Source organism: Labrus bergylta, chromosome 9, assembly GCF_963930695.1.
Source record: "Labrus bergylta chromosome 9, fLabBer1.1, whole genome shotgun sequence".
Lineage (NCBI taxonomy): Eukaryota > Metazoa > Chordata > Actinopteri > Labriformes > Labridae > Labrus > Labrus bergylta.
The window spans coordinates 486086-500314 of record NC_089203.1 but is presented as its reverse complement, the minus strand read 5'-3'; positions in this window follow the sequence as shown (position 1 = coordinate 500314).

Genomic DNA, 14229 nt, shown 5'->3' with positions numbered 1-14229 from the left:
ATCTTTTCATGAAAATTTTCAACTTTTTGAAGCCGAAATCTTTTCATGAAAATGTTCAACTTTTTTGAAGCCGAAATCTTTTCATGAAAATGGTCAACTTTTTTGAAGCCGAAATCTTTTCATGAAAATTTTCAACTTTTTTGAAGCAGAAATCTTTTCATGAAAATGGTCAACTTTTTTGAAGCCGAAATCTTTTCATGAAAATGGTCAACTTTTTTGAAGCAGAAATCTTTTCATGAAAATTTTCAACTTTTTGAAGCCGAAATCTTTTCATGAAGATTTTCAACTTTTTTGAAGCAGAAATCTTTTCATGAAAATCTTAGACTTTTTTGAAGTCGAAATCTTTTCATGTAAATTTTCAACTTTTTTGAAGCAGAAATCTTTTCATGAAAATGTTCAACTTTTTTGAAGCCGAAATCTTTTCATGAAAATGTTCCATTTTTTTGAAGCCGAAATACTTCATGAAAATTTTCAACTTTTTTGAAGTCGAAATCTTTTCATGTAAATTTTCAACTTTTTTGAAGCAGAAGTCTTTTCATGAAGATTTTCAACTTTTTTGAAGCAGAAATCTTTTCATGAAAATCTTAGACTTTTTTGAAGTCGAAATCTTTTCATGTAAATTTTCAACTTTTTTGAAGCAGAAATCTTTTCATGAAAATGTTCAACTTTTTTGAAGCCGAAATCTTTTCATGAAAATGTTCCATTTTTTTGAAGCCGAAATACTTCATGAAAATTTTCAACTTTTTTGAAGTCGAAATCTTTTCATGTAAATTTTCAACTTTTTTGAAGCAGAAGTCTTTTCATGAAAATGTTCAACTTTTTTGAAGCCGAAATCTTTTCATGAAAATGTTCCATTTTTTTCAAACCGAAATACTTCATGAAAATTTTCAACTTTTTTGAAGCCGAAATCTTTTCATGAAAATGTTCAACTTTTTTGAAGCCGAAATCTTTTCATGAAAATCTTAGACTTTTTTGAAGTCGAAATCTTTTCATGTAAATTTTCAACTTTTTTGAAACCGAAATCTTTTCATGTAAATTTTCAACTTTTTGAAGCCGAAATCTTTTCATGAAAATGTTCAACTTTTTTGAAGCCGAGATCTTTTCATGAAAATTTTCAACTTTTTGAAACCGAAATCTTTTCATGAAAATTTTCAACTTTTTGAAGCCGAAATCTTTTCATGAAAATGTTCAACATTTTTGAAGCCGAAATCTTTTCATGAAAATGGTCAACTTTTTTGAAGCCGAAATCTTTTCATGAAAATCTTAGACTTTTTGAAGCCGAAATCTTTTCATGAAAATTTTCAACTTTTTGAAGCCGAAATCTTTTCATGAAAATTTTCAACTTTTTTGAAGCAGAAATCTTTTCATGAAAATGTTCCATTTTTTTGAAGCCGAAATACTTCATGAAAATTTTCAACTTTTTTGAAGTCGAAATCTTTTCATGTAAATTTTCAACTTTTTTGAAGCAGAAATCTTTTCATAAAAATGTTCAACTTTTTTGAAGCCGAAATCTTTTCATGAAAATGTTACATTTTTTTGAAGCCGAAATACTTTATGAAAATTTTCAACTTTTTTGAAGCCGAGATCTTTTCATGAAAATTTTCAACTTTTTGAAACCGAAATCTTTTCATGAAAATGGTCAACTTTTTTGAAGCCGAAATCTTTTCATGAAAATGGTCAACTTTTTTGAAGCAGAAATCTTTTCATGAAAATTTTCAACTTTTTGAAGCCGAAATCTTTTCATGAAAATGGTCAACTTTTTTGAAGCCGAAATCTTTTCATGAAAATTTTCAACTTTTTGAAGCCGAAATCTTTTCATGAAAATTTTCAACTTTTTTGAAGCCGAAATCTTTTCATGAAAATGGTCAACTTTTTTGAAGCCGAAATCTTTTCATGAAAATGGTCAACTTTTTTGAAGCCGAAATCTTTTCATGTAAATTTTCAACTTTTTTGAAGCAGAAATCTTTTCATGAAAATCTTAGACTTTTTTGAAGTCGAAATCTTTTCATGTAAATTTTCAACTTTTTTGAAACCGAAATCTTTTCATGAAAATGTTCAACTTTTTTGAAGCCGAGATTTTTTCATGAAAATTTTCAACTTTTTGAAACGGAAATCTTTTCATGAAAATTTTCAACTTTTTGAAGCCGAAATCTTTTCATGAAAATGTTCAACTTTTTGAAGCCGAAATCTTTTCATGAAAATTTTCAACTTTTTGAAGCCGAAATCTTTTCATTAAAATTTTCAACTTTTTTGAAGCAGAAATCTTTTCATGAAAATGTTCCATTTTTTTGAAGCCGAAATACTTCATGAAAATTTTCAACTTTTTTGAAGTCGAAATCTTTTCATGTAAATTTTCAACTTTTTTGAAGCAGAAATCTTTTCATAAAAATGTTCAACTTTTTTGAAGCCGAAATCTTTTCATGAAAATGTTACATTTTTTTGAAGCCGAAATACTTCATGAAAATTTTCAACTTTTTTGAAGCCGAGATCTTTTCATGAAAATTTTCAACTTTTTGAAACCGAAATCTTTTCATGAAAATGGTCAACTTTTTTGAAGCCGAAATCTTTTCATGAAAATGGTCAACTTTTTTGAAGCAGAAATCTTTTCATGAAAATTTTCAACTTTTTGAAGCCGAAATCTTTTCTTGAAAATGGTCAACTTTTTTGAAGCCGAAATCTTTTCATGAAAATTTTCAACTTTTTGAAGCCGAAATCTTTTCATGAAAATTTTCAACTTTTTTGAAGCCGAAATCTTTTCATGAAAATGGTCAAATTTTTGAAGCCGAAATCTTTTCATGAAAATGGTCAACTTTTTTGAAGCCGAAATCTTTTCATGTAAATTTTCAACTTTTTTGAAGCCGAGATTTTTTCATGAAAATTTTCAACTTTTTGAAACCGAAATCTTTTCATGAAAATTTTCAACTTTTTGAAGCCGAAATCTTTTCATGAAAATGTTCAACTTTTTTGAAGCCGAAATCTTTTCATGAAAATTTTCAACTTTTTTGAAGCAGAAATCTTTTCATGAAAATGTTCAACTTTTTGAAGCCGAAATCTTTTCATGAAAATTTTCAACTTTTTTGAAGCCGAAATCTTTTCATGAAAATGGTCAACTTTTTTGAAGCCGAAATCTTTTCATATAAATTTTCAACTTTTTGAAACCGAAATCTTTTCATGAAAATGGTCAACTTTTTTGAAGCCGAAATCTTTTCATGAAAATTTTCAACTTTTTTGAAGCAGAAATCTTTTCATGAAAATCTTAGACTTTTTTGAAGTCGAAATCTTTTCATGAAAATTTTCAACTTTTTGAAGCCGAAATCTTTTCATGAAAATTTTCAACTTTTTTGAAGCAGAAATCTTTTCATGAAAATCTTAGACTTTTTTGAAGTCGAAATCTTTTCATGTAAATTTTCAACTTTTTTGAAGCAGAAATCTTTTCATGAAAATGTTCAACTTTTTTGAAGCCGAAATCTTTTCATGAAAATGTTCCATTTTTTTGAAGCCGAAATCTTTTCATGTCAATGTTCAACTTTTTTGAAGCCGAAATCTTTTCATGAAAATTTTCAACTTTTTGAAACCGAAATCTTTTCATGAAAATTTTCAACTTTTTGAAGCCGAAATCTTTTCATATAAATTTTCAACTTTTTGAAGCCGAAATCTTTTCATATAAATTTTCAACTTTTTGAAACCGAAATCTTTTCATGAAAATTTTCAACTTTTTGAAGTCTAAATCTTTTCATGTAAATTTTCAACTTTTTTGAAGCCGAAATCTTTTCATGAAAATTTTCAACTTTTTGAAGCCGAAATCTTTTCATGAAAATTTTCAACTTTTTGAAGCCGAAATCTTTTCATGAAAATTTTCAACTTTTTTGAAGCAGAAATCTTTTCATGAAAATGTTCCATTTTTTTGAAGCCGAAATACTTCATGAAAATTTTCAACTTTTTTGAAGTCGAAATCTTTTCATGTAAATTTTCAACTTTTTTGAAGCAGAAATCTTTTCATAAAAATGTTCAACTTTTTTGAAGCCGAAATCTTTTCATGAAAATGTTACATTTTTTTGAAGCCGAAATACTTCATGAAAATTTTCAACTTTTTTGAAGCCGAAATCTTTTCATGTAAATGTTCAACTTTTTTGAAGCCGAAATCTTTTCATGAAAATGTTCAACTTTTTTGAAGCCGAGATTTTTTCATGAAAATTTTCAACTTTTTGAAACCGAAATCTTTTCATGAAAATGGTCAACTTTTTTGAAGCCGAAATCTTTTCATGAAAATTTTCAAATTTTTTGAAGCAGAAATCTTTTCATGAAAATGTTCAACTTTTTTGAAGCCGAAATCTTTTCATGAAAATCTTAGACTTTTTTGAAGTCGAAATCTTTTCATGTAAATTTTCAACTTTTTTGAAACCGAAATCTTTTCATGTAAATGTTCAACTTTTTTGAAGCCGAAATCTTTTCATGAAAATGGTCAACTTTTTTGAAGCCGAAATCTTTTCATATAAATTTTCAACTTTTTGAAACCGAAATCTTTTCATGAAAATGGTCTACTTTTTTGAAGCCGAAATCTTTTCATGAAAATGTTCCATTTTTTTCAAACCGAAATACTTCATGAAAATTTTCAACTTTTTTGAAGCCGAAATCTTTTCATGAAAATTTTCAACTTTTTTGAAGCCGAAATCTTTTCATGAAAATTTTCAACTTTTTTGAAGCAGAAATCTTTTCATGAAAATCTTTGACTTTTTTGAAGTCGAAATCTTTTCATGTAAATTTTCAACTTTTTTGAAGCAGAAATCTTTTCATGAAAATGTTCAACTTTTTTGAAGCCGAAATCTTTTCATGAAAATGTTCCATTTTTTTGAAGCCGAAATACTTCATGAAAATTTTCAACTTTTTTGAAGTCGAAATCTTTTCATGTAAATTTTCAACTTTTTTGAAGCCGAAATCTTTTCATAAAAATGTTCAACTTTTTTGAAGCCGAAATCTTTTCATGAAAATGTTACATTTTTTTGAAGCCGAAATACTTCATGAAAATTTTCAACTTTTTTGAAGCCGAGATCTTTTCATGAAAATTTTCAACTTTTTGAAATCGAAATCTTTTCATGAAAATGGTCAACTTTTTTGAAGCCGAAATCTTTTCATGAAAATTTTCAACTTTTTGAAGCCGAAATCTTTTCATGAAAATGTTACATTTTTTTGAAGCCGAAATACTTCATGAAAATTTTCAACTTTTTTGAAGCCGAGATCTTTTCATGAAAATTTTCAACTTTTTGAAATCGAAATCTTTTCATGAAAATGGTCAACTTTTTTGAAGCCGAAATCTTTTTATGGAAATGGTCAACTTTTTTGAAGCCGAAATCTTTTCATGAAAATGGTCAACTTTTTTGAAGCAGAAATCTTTTCATGAAAATTTTCAACTTTTTGAAGCCGAAATCTTTTCATGAAAATTTTCAACTTTTTGAAGCCGAAATCTTTTCATGAAAATTTTCAACTTTTTGAAGCCGAAATCTTTTCATTAAAATTTTCAACTTTTTTGAAGCAGAAATCTTTTCATGAAAATGTTCCATTTTTTTGAAGCCGAAATACTTCATGAAAATTTTCAACTTTTTTGAAGTCGAAATCTTTTCATGTAAATTTTCAACTTTTTTGAAGCAGAAATCTTTTCATAAAAATGTTCAACTTTTTTGAAGCCGAAATCTTTTCATGAAAATGTTACATTTTTTTGAAGCCGAAATACTTCATGAAAATTTTCAACTTTTTTGAAGCCGAGATCTTTTCATGAAAATTTTCAACTTTTTGAAACCGAAATCTTTTCATGGAAATGGTCAACTTTTTTGAAGCCGAAATCTTTTCATGAAAATGGTCAACTTTTTTGAAGCAGAAATCTTTTCATGAAAATGTTCCATTTTTTTGAAGCCGAAATACTTCATGAAAATTTTCAACTTTTTTGAAGTCGAAATCTTTTCATGTAAATTTTCAACTTTTTTGAAGCAGAAATCTTTTCATAAAAATGTTCAACTTTTTTGAAGCCGAAATCTTTTCATGAAAATGTTACATTTTTTTGAAGCCGAAATACTTCATGAAAATTTTCAACTTTTTTGAAGCCGAGATCTTTTCATGAAAATTTTCAACTTTTTGAAACCGAAATCTTTTCATGAAAATGGTCAACTTTTTTGAAGCCGAAATCTTTTCATGAAAATGGTCAACTTTTTTGAAGCAGAAATCTTTTCATGAAAATTTTCAACTTTTTGAAGCCGAAATCTTTTCTTGAAAATGGTCAACTTTTTTGAAGCCGAAATCTTTTCATGAAAATTTTCAACTTTTTGAAGCCGAAATCTTTTCATGAAAATTTTCAACTTTTTTGAAGCCGAAATCTTTTCATGAAAATGGTCAAATTTTTGAAGCCGAAATCTTTTCATGAAAATGGTCAACTTTTTTGAAGCCGAAATCTTTTCATGTAAATTTTCAACTTTTTTGAAGCCGAGATTTTTTCATGAAAATTTTCAACTTTTTGAAACCGAAATCTTTTCATGAAAATTTTCAACTTTTTGAAGCCGAAATCTTTTCATGAAAATGTTCAACTTTTTTGAAGCCGAAATCTTTTCATGAAAATTTTCAACTTTTTTGAAGCAGAAATCTTTTCATGAAAATGTTCAACTTTTTGAAGCCGAAATCTTTTCATGAAAATTTTCAACTTTTTTGAAGCCGAAATCTTTTCATGAAAATGGTCAACTTTTTTGAAGCCGAAATCTTTTCATGAAAATGTTCAACTTTTTTGAAGCCGAAATCTTTTCATGAAAATGTTCCATTTTTTTGAAGCCGAAATCTTTTCATGTCAATGTTCAACTTTTTTGAAGCCGAAATCTTTTCATGAAAATTTTCAACTTTTTGAAACCGAAATCTTTTCATGAAAATTTTCAACTTTTTGAAGCCGAAATCTTTTCATATAAATTTTCAACTTTTTGAAGCCGAAATCTTTTCATATAAATTTTCAACTTTTTGAAACCGAAATCTTTTCATGAAAATTTTCAACTTTTTGAAGTCTAAATCTTTTCATGTAAATTTTCAACTTTTTTGAAGCCGAAATCTTTTCATGAAAATTTTCAACTTTTTGAAGCCGAAATCTTTTCATGAAAATTTTCAACTTTTTGAAGCCGAAATCTTTTCATGAAAATTTTCAACTTTTTTGAAGCAGAAATCTTTTCATGAAAATGTTCCATTTTTTTGAAGCCGAAATACTTCATGAAAATTTTCAACTTTTTTGAAGTCGAAATCTTTTCATGTAAATTTTCAACTTTTTTGAAGCAGAAATCTTTTCATAAAAATGTTCAACTTTTTTGAAGCCGAAATCTTTTCATGAAAATGTTACATTTTTTTGAAGCCGAAATACTTCATGAAAATTTTCAACTTTTTTGAAGCCGAAATCTTTTCATGTAAATGTTCAACTTTTTTGAAGCCGAAATCTTTTCATGAAAATGTTCAACTTTTTTGAAGCCGAGATTTTTTCATGAAAATTTTCAACTTTTTGAAACCGAAATCTTTTCATGAAAATGGTCAACTTTTTTGAAGCCGAAATCTTTTCATGAAAATTTTCAAATTTTTTGAAGCAGAAATCTTTTCATGAAAATGTTCAACTTTTTTGAAGCCGAAATCTTTTCATGAAAATCTTAGACTTTTTTGAAGTCGAAATCTTTTCATGTAAATTTTCAACTTTTTTGAAACCGAAATCTTTTCATGTAAATGTTCAACTTTTTTGAAGCCGAAATCTTTTCATGAAAATGGTCAACTTTTTTGAAGCCGAAATCTTTTCATATAAATTTTCAACTTTTTGAAACCGAAATCTTTTCATGAAAATGGTCTACTTTTTTGAAGCCGAAATCTTTTCATATAAATTTTCAACTTTTTGAAACCGAAATCTTTTCATGAAAATGGTCAACTTTTTTGAAGCCGAAATCTTTTCATGAAAATTTTCAACTTTTTTGAAGCAGAAATCTTTTCATGAAAATCTTAGACTTTTTTGAAGTCGAAATCTTTTCATGAAAATTTTCAACTTTTTGAAGCCGAAATCTTTTCATGAAAATTTTCAACTTTTTTGAAGCAGAAATCTTTTCATGAAAATCTTAGACTTTTTTGAAGCCGAAATCTTTTCATGTAAATTTTCAACTTTTTTGAAGCAGAAATCTTTTCATGAAAATGTTCAACTTTTTTGAAGCCGAAATCTTTTCATGAAAATGTTCCATTTTTTTGAAGCCGAAATCTTTTCATGTCAATGTTCAACTTTTTTGAAGCCGAAATCTTTTCATGAAAATTTTCAACTTTTTGAAGCCGAAATCTTTTCATATAAATTTTCAACTTTTTGAAGCCGAAATCTTTTCATATAAATTTTCAACTTTTTGAAACCGAAATCTTTTCATGAAAATTTTCAACTTTTTGAATCCGAAATCTTTTCATGAAAATGTTCAACTTTTTTGAAGCCGAAATCTTTTCATGAAAATGGTCAACTTTTTTGAAGCCGAAATCTTTTCATGAAAATTTTCAACTTTTTTGAAGCAGAAATCTTTTCATGAAAATCTTAGACTTTTTTGAAGTCGAAATCTTTACATGAAAATTTTCAACTTTTTTGAAGCCGAGATGTTTTCATGAAAATTTTCAACTTTTTGAAACGGAAATCTTTTCATGAAAATTTTCAACTTTTTGAAGCCGAAATCTTTTCATGAAAATGTTCAACTTTTTGAAGCCGAAATCTTTTCATATAAATTTTCAACTTTTTGAAGCCGAAATCTTTTCATGAAAATTTTCAACTTTTTGAAGCCGAAATCTTTTCATGAAAATGTTCAACTTTTTTGAAGCCGAAATCTTTTCATGAAAATGGTCAACTTTTTTGAAGCCGAAATCTTTTCATGAAAATTTTCAACTTTTTTGAAGCAGAAATCTTTTCATGAAAATCTTAGACTTTTTTGAAGTCGAAATCTTTACATGAAAATTTTCAACTTTTTTGAAGCCGAGATTTTTTCATGAAAATTTTCAACTTTTTGAAACGGAAATCTTTTCATGAAAATTTTCAACTTTTTGAAGCCGAAATCTTTTCATGAAAAAGGTCAACTTTTTTGAAGCCGAAATCTTTTCATATAAATTTTCAACTTTTTGAAGCCGAAATCTTTTCATGAAAATTTTCAACTTTTTGAAGCCGAAATCTTCTCATGAAAATGTTCAACTTTTTTGAAGCCGAAATCTTTTCATGAAAATGGTCAACTTTTTTGAAGCCGAAATCTTTTCATGAAAATTTTCAACTTTTTTGAAGCAGAAATCTTTTCATGAAAATCTTAGACTTTTTTGAAGCCGAAATCTTTTCATGAAAATGTTCCATTTTTTTCAAACCGAAATACTTCATGAAAATTTTCAACTTTTTTGAAGCCGAAATCTTTTCATGAAAATGTTCAACTTTTTTGAAGCCGAAATCTTTTCATGAAAATCTTAGACTTTTTTGAAGTCGAAATCTTTTCATGTAAATTTTCAACTTTTTTGAAACCGAAATCTTTTCATGTAAATGTTCAACTTTTTGAAGCCGAAATCTTTTCATGAAAATGTTCAACTTTTTTGAAGCCGAAATCTTTTCATGAAAATGGTCAACTTTTTTGAAGCCAAAATCTTTTCATGAAAATTTTCAACTTCTTTGAAGCCGAAATCTTTTCATGAAAATGGTCAACTTTTTTGAAGCCGAAATCTTTTCATATAAATTTTCAACTTTTTGAAGCCGAAATCTTTTCATGAAAATTTTCAACTTTTTGAAGCCGAAATCTTTTCATGAAAATTTTCAACTTTTTTGAAGCCGAAATCTTTTCATGAAAATGGTCAACTTTTTTGAAGCCGAAATCTTTTCATGAAAATGGTCAACTTTTTTGAAGCCGAAATCTTTTCCTGAAAATTTTCAACTTTTTTGAAGCAGAAATCTTTTCATGAAAATCTTAGACTTTTTTGAAGTCGAAATCTTTTCATGAAAATTTTCAACTTTTTGAAGCCGAAATCTTTTCATGAAGATTTTCAACTTTTTTGAAGCAGAAATCTTTTCATGAAAATCTTAGACTTTTTTGAAGTCGAAATCTTATCATGTAAATTTTCAACTTTTTTGAAGCAGAAATCTTTTCATGAAAATGTTCAACTTTTTTGAAGCCGAAATCTTTTCATGAAAATGTTCCATTTTTTTGAAGCCGAAATACTTCATGAAAATTTTCAACTTTTTTGAAGTCGAAATCTTTTCATGTAAATTTTCAACTTTTTTGAAGCAGAAGTCTTTTCATGAAAATGTTCAACTTTTTTGAAGCCGAAATCTTTTCATGAAAATGTTCCATTTTTTTCAAACCGAAATACTTCATGAAAATTTTCAACTTTTTTGAAGCCGAAATCTTTTCATGAAAATTTTCAACTTTTTTGAAGCCGAAATCTTTTCATGAAAATTTTCAACTTTTTTGAAGCAGAAATCTTTTCATGAAAATCTTTGACTTTTTTGAAGTCGAAATCTTTTCATGTAAATTTTCAACTTTTTTGAAGCAGAAATCTTTTCATGAAAATGTTCAACTTTTTTGAAGCCGAAATCTTTTCATGAAAATGTTCCATTTTTTTGAAGCCGAAATACTTCATGAAAATTTTCAACTTTTTTGAAGTCGAAATCTTTTCATGTAAATTTTCAACTTTTTTGAAGCCGAAATCTTTTCATAAAAATGTTCAACTTTTTTGAAGCCGAAATCTTTTCATGAAAATGTTACATTTTTTTGAAGCCGAAATACTTCATGAAAATTTTCAACTTTTTTGAAGCCGAGATCTTTTCATGAAAATTTTCAACTTTTTGAAATCGAAATCTTTTCATGAAAATGGTCAACTTTTTTGAAGCCGAAATCTTTTCTTGAAAATTTTCAACTTTTTGAAGCCGAAATCTTTTCATGAAAATGTTACATTTTTTTGAAGCCGAAATACTTCATGAAAATTTTCAACTTTTTTGAAGCCGAGATCTTTTCATGAAAATTTTCAACTTTTTGAAATCGAAATCTTTTCATGAAAATGGTCAACTTTTTTGAAGCCGAAATCTTTTTATGGAAATGGTCAACTTTTTTGAAGCCGAAATCTTTTCATGAAAATGGTCAACTTTTTTGAAGCAGAAATCTTTTCATGAAAATTTTCAACTTTTTGAAGCCGAAATCTTTTCATGAAGATTTTCAACTTTTTTGAAGCAGAAATCTTTTCATGAAAATCTTAGACTTTTTTGAAGTCGAAATCTTTTCATGTAAATTTTCAACTTTTTTGAAGCCGAAATCTTTTCATGAAAATGTTCCATTTTTTTCAAACCGAAATACTTCATGAAAATTTTCAACTTTTTTGAAGCCGAAATCTTTTCATGAAAATGTTCAACTTTTTTGAAGCCGAAATCTTTTCATGAAAATCTTAGACTTTTTTGAAGTCGAAATCTTTTCATGTAAATTTTCAACTTTTTTGAAACCGAAATCTTTTCATGTAAATTTTCAACTTTTTGAAGCCGAAATCTTTTCATGAAAATGTTCAACTTTTTTGAAGCCGAGATCTTTTCATGAAAATTTTCAACTTTTTGAAACCGAAATCTTTTCATGAAAATTTTCAACTTTTTGAAGCCGAAATCTTTTCATGAAAATGTTCAACATTTTTGAAGCCGAAATCTTTTCATGAAAATGGTCAACTTTTTTGAAGCCGAAATCTTTTCATGAAAATTTTCAACTTTTTTGAAGCAGAAATCTTTTCATGAAAATGTTCCATTTTTTTGAAGCCGAAATACTTCATGAAAATTTTCAACTTTTTTGAAGTCGAAATCTTTTCATGTAAATTTTCAACTTTTTTGAAGCAGAAGTCTTTTCATGAAAATGTTCAACTTTTTTGAAGCCGAAATCTTTTCATGAAAATGTTCCATTTTTTTCAAACCGAAATACTTCATGAAAATTTTCAACTTTTTTGAAGCCGAAATCTTTTCATGAAAATTTTCAACTTTTTTGAAGCCGAAATCTTTTCATGAAAATTTTCAACTTTTTTGAAGCAGAAATCTTTTCATGAAAATCTTTGACTTTTTTGAAGTCGAAATCTTTTCATGTAAATTTTCAACTTTTTTGAAGCAGAAATCTTTTCATGAAAATGTTCAACTTTTTTGAAGCCGAAATCTTTTCATGAAAATGTTCCATTTTTTTGAAGCCGAAATACTTCATGAAAATTTTCAACTTTTTTGAAGTCGAAATCTTTTCATGTAAATTTTCAACTTTTTTGAAGCCGAAATCTTTTCATAAAAATGTTCAACTTTTTTGAAGCCGAAATCTTTTCATGAAAATGTTACATTTTTTTGAAGCCGAAATACTTCATGAAAATTTTCAACTTTTTTGAAGCCGAGATCTTTTCATGAAAATTTTCAACTTTTTGAAATCGAAATCTTTTCATGAAAATGGTCAACTTTTTTGAAGCCGAAATCTTTTCTTGAAAATTTTCAACTTTTTGAAGCCGAAATCTTTTCATGAAAATGTTACATTTTTTTGAAGCCGAAATACTTCATGAAAATTTTCAACTTTTTTGAAGCCGAGATCTTTTCATGAAAATTTTCAACTTTTTGAAATCGAAATCTTTTCATGAAAATGGTCAACTTTTTTGAAGCCGAAATCTTTTTATGGAAATGGTCAACTTTTTTGAAGCCGAAATCTTTTCATGAAAATGGTCAACTTTTTTGAAGCAGAAATCTTTTCATGAAAATTTTCAACTTTTTGAAGCCGAAATCTTTTCATGAAGATTTTCAACTTTTTTGAAGCAGAAATCTTTTCATGAAAATCTTAGACTTTTTTGAAGTCGAAATCTTTTCATGTAAATTTTCAACTTTTTTGAAGCCGAAATCTTTTCATGAAAATGTTCCATTTTTTTCAAACCGAAATACTTCATGAAAATTTTCAACTTTTTTGAAGCCGAAATCTTTTCATGAAAATGTTCAACTTTTTTGAAGCCGAAATCTTTTCATGAAAATCTTAGACTTTTTTGAAGTCGAAATCTTTTCATGTAAATTTTCAACTTTTTTGAAACCGAAATCTTTTCATGTAAATTTTCAACTTTTTGAAGCCGAAATCTTTTCATGAAAATGTTCAACTTTTTTGAAGCCGAGATCTTTTCATGAAAATTTTCAACTTTTTGAAACCGAAATCTTTTCATGAAAATTTTCAACTTTTTGAAGCCGAAATCTTTTCATGAAAATGTTCAACATTTTTGAAGCCGAAATCTTTTCATGAAAATGGTCAACTTTTTTGAAGCCGAAATCTTTTCATGAAAATTTTCAACTTTTTTGAAGCAGAAATCTTTTCATGAAAATGTTCCATTTTTTTGAAGCCGAAATACTTCATGAAAATTTTCAACTTTTTTGAAGTCGAAATCTTTTCATGTAAATTTTCAACTTTTTTGAAGCAGAAATCTTTTCATAAAAATGTTCAACTTTTTTGAAGCCGAAATCTTTTCATGAAAATGTTACATTTTTTTGAAGCCGAAATACTTCATGAAAATTTTCAACTTTTTTGAAGCCGAGATCTTTTCATGAAAATGGTCAACTTTTTTGAAGCCGAAATCTTTTCATGAAAATGTTCAACTTTTTTGAAGCCGAAATCTTTTCATGAAAATGGTCAACTTTTTTGAAGCCGAAATCTTTTCATGAAAATTTTCAACTTTTTTGAAGCAGAAATCTTTTCATGAAAATCTTAGACTTTTTTGAAGCCGAAATCTTTTCATGAAAATGTTCCATTTTTTTCAAACCGAAATACTTCATGAAAATTTTCAACTTTTTTGAAGCCGAAATCTTTTCATGAAAATGGTCAACTTTTTTGAAGCCGAAATCTTTTCCTGAAAATTTTCAACTTTTTTGAAGCAGAAATCTTTTCATGAAAATCTTAGACTTTTTTGAAGTCGAAATCTTTTCATGAAAATTTTCAACTTTTTGAAGCCGAAATCTTTTCATGAAGATTTTCAACTTTTTTGAAGCAGAAATCTTTTCATGAAAATCTTAGACTTTTTTGAAGTCGAAATCTTATCATGTAAATTTTCAACTTTTTTGAAGCAGAAATCTTTTCATGAAAATGTTCAACTTTTTTGAAGCCGAAATCTTTTCATGAAAATGTTCCATTTTTTTGAAGCCGAAATACTTCATGAAAATTTTCAACTTTTTTGAAGTCGAAATCTTTTCATGTAAATTTTCAACTTTTT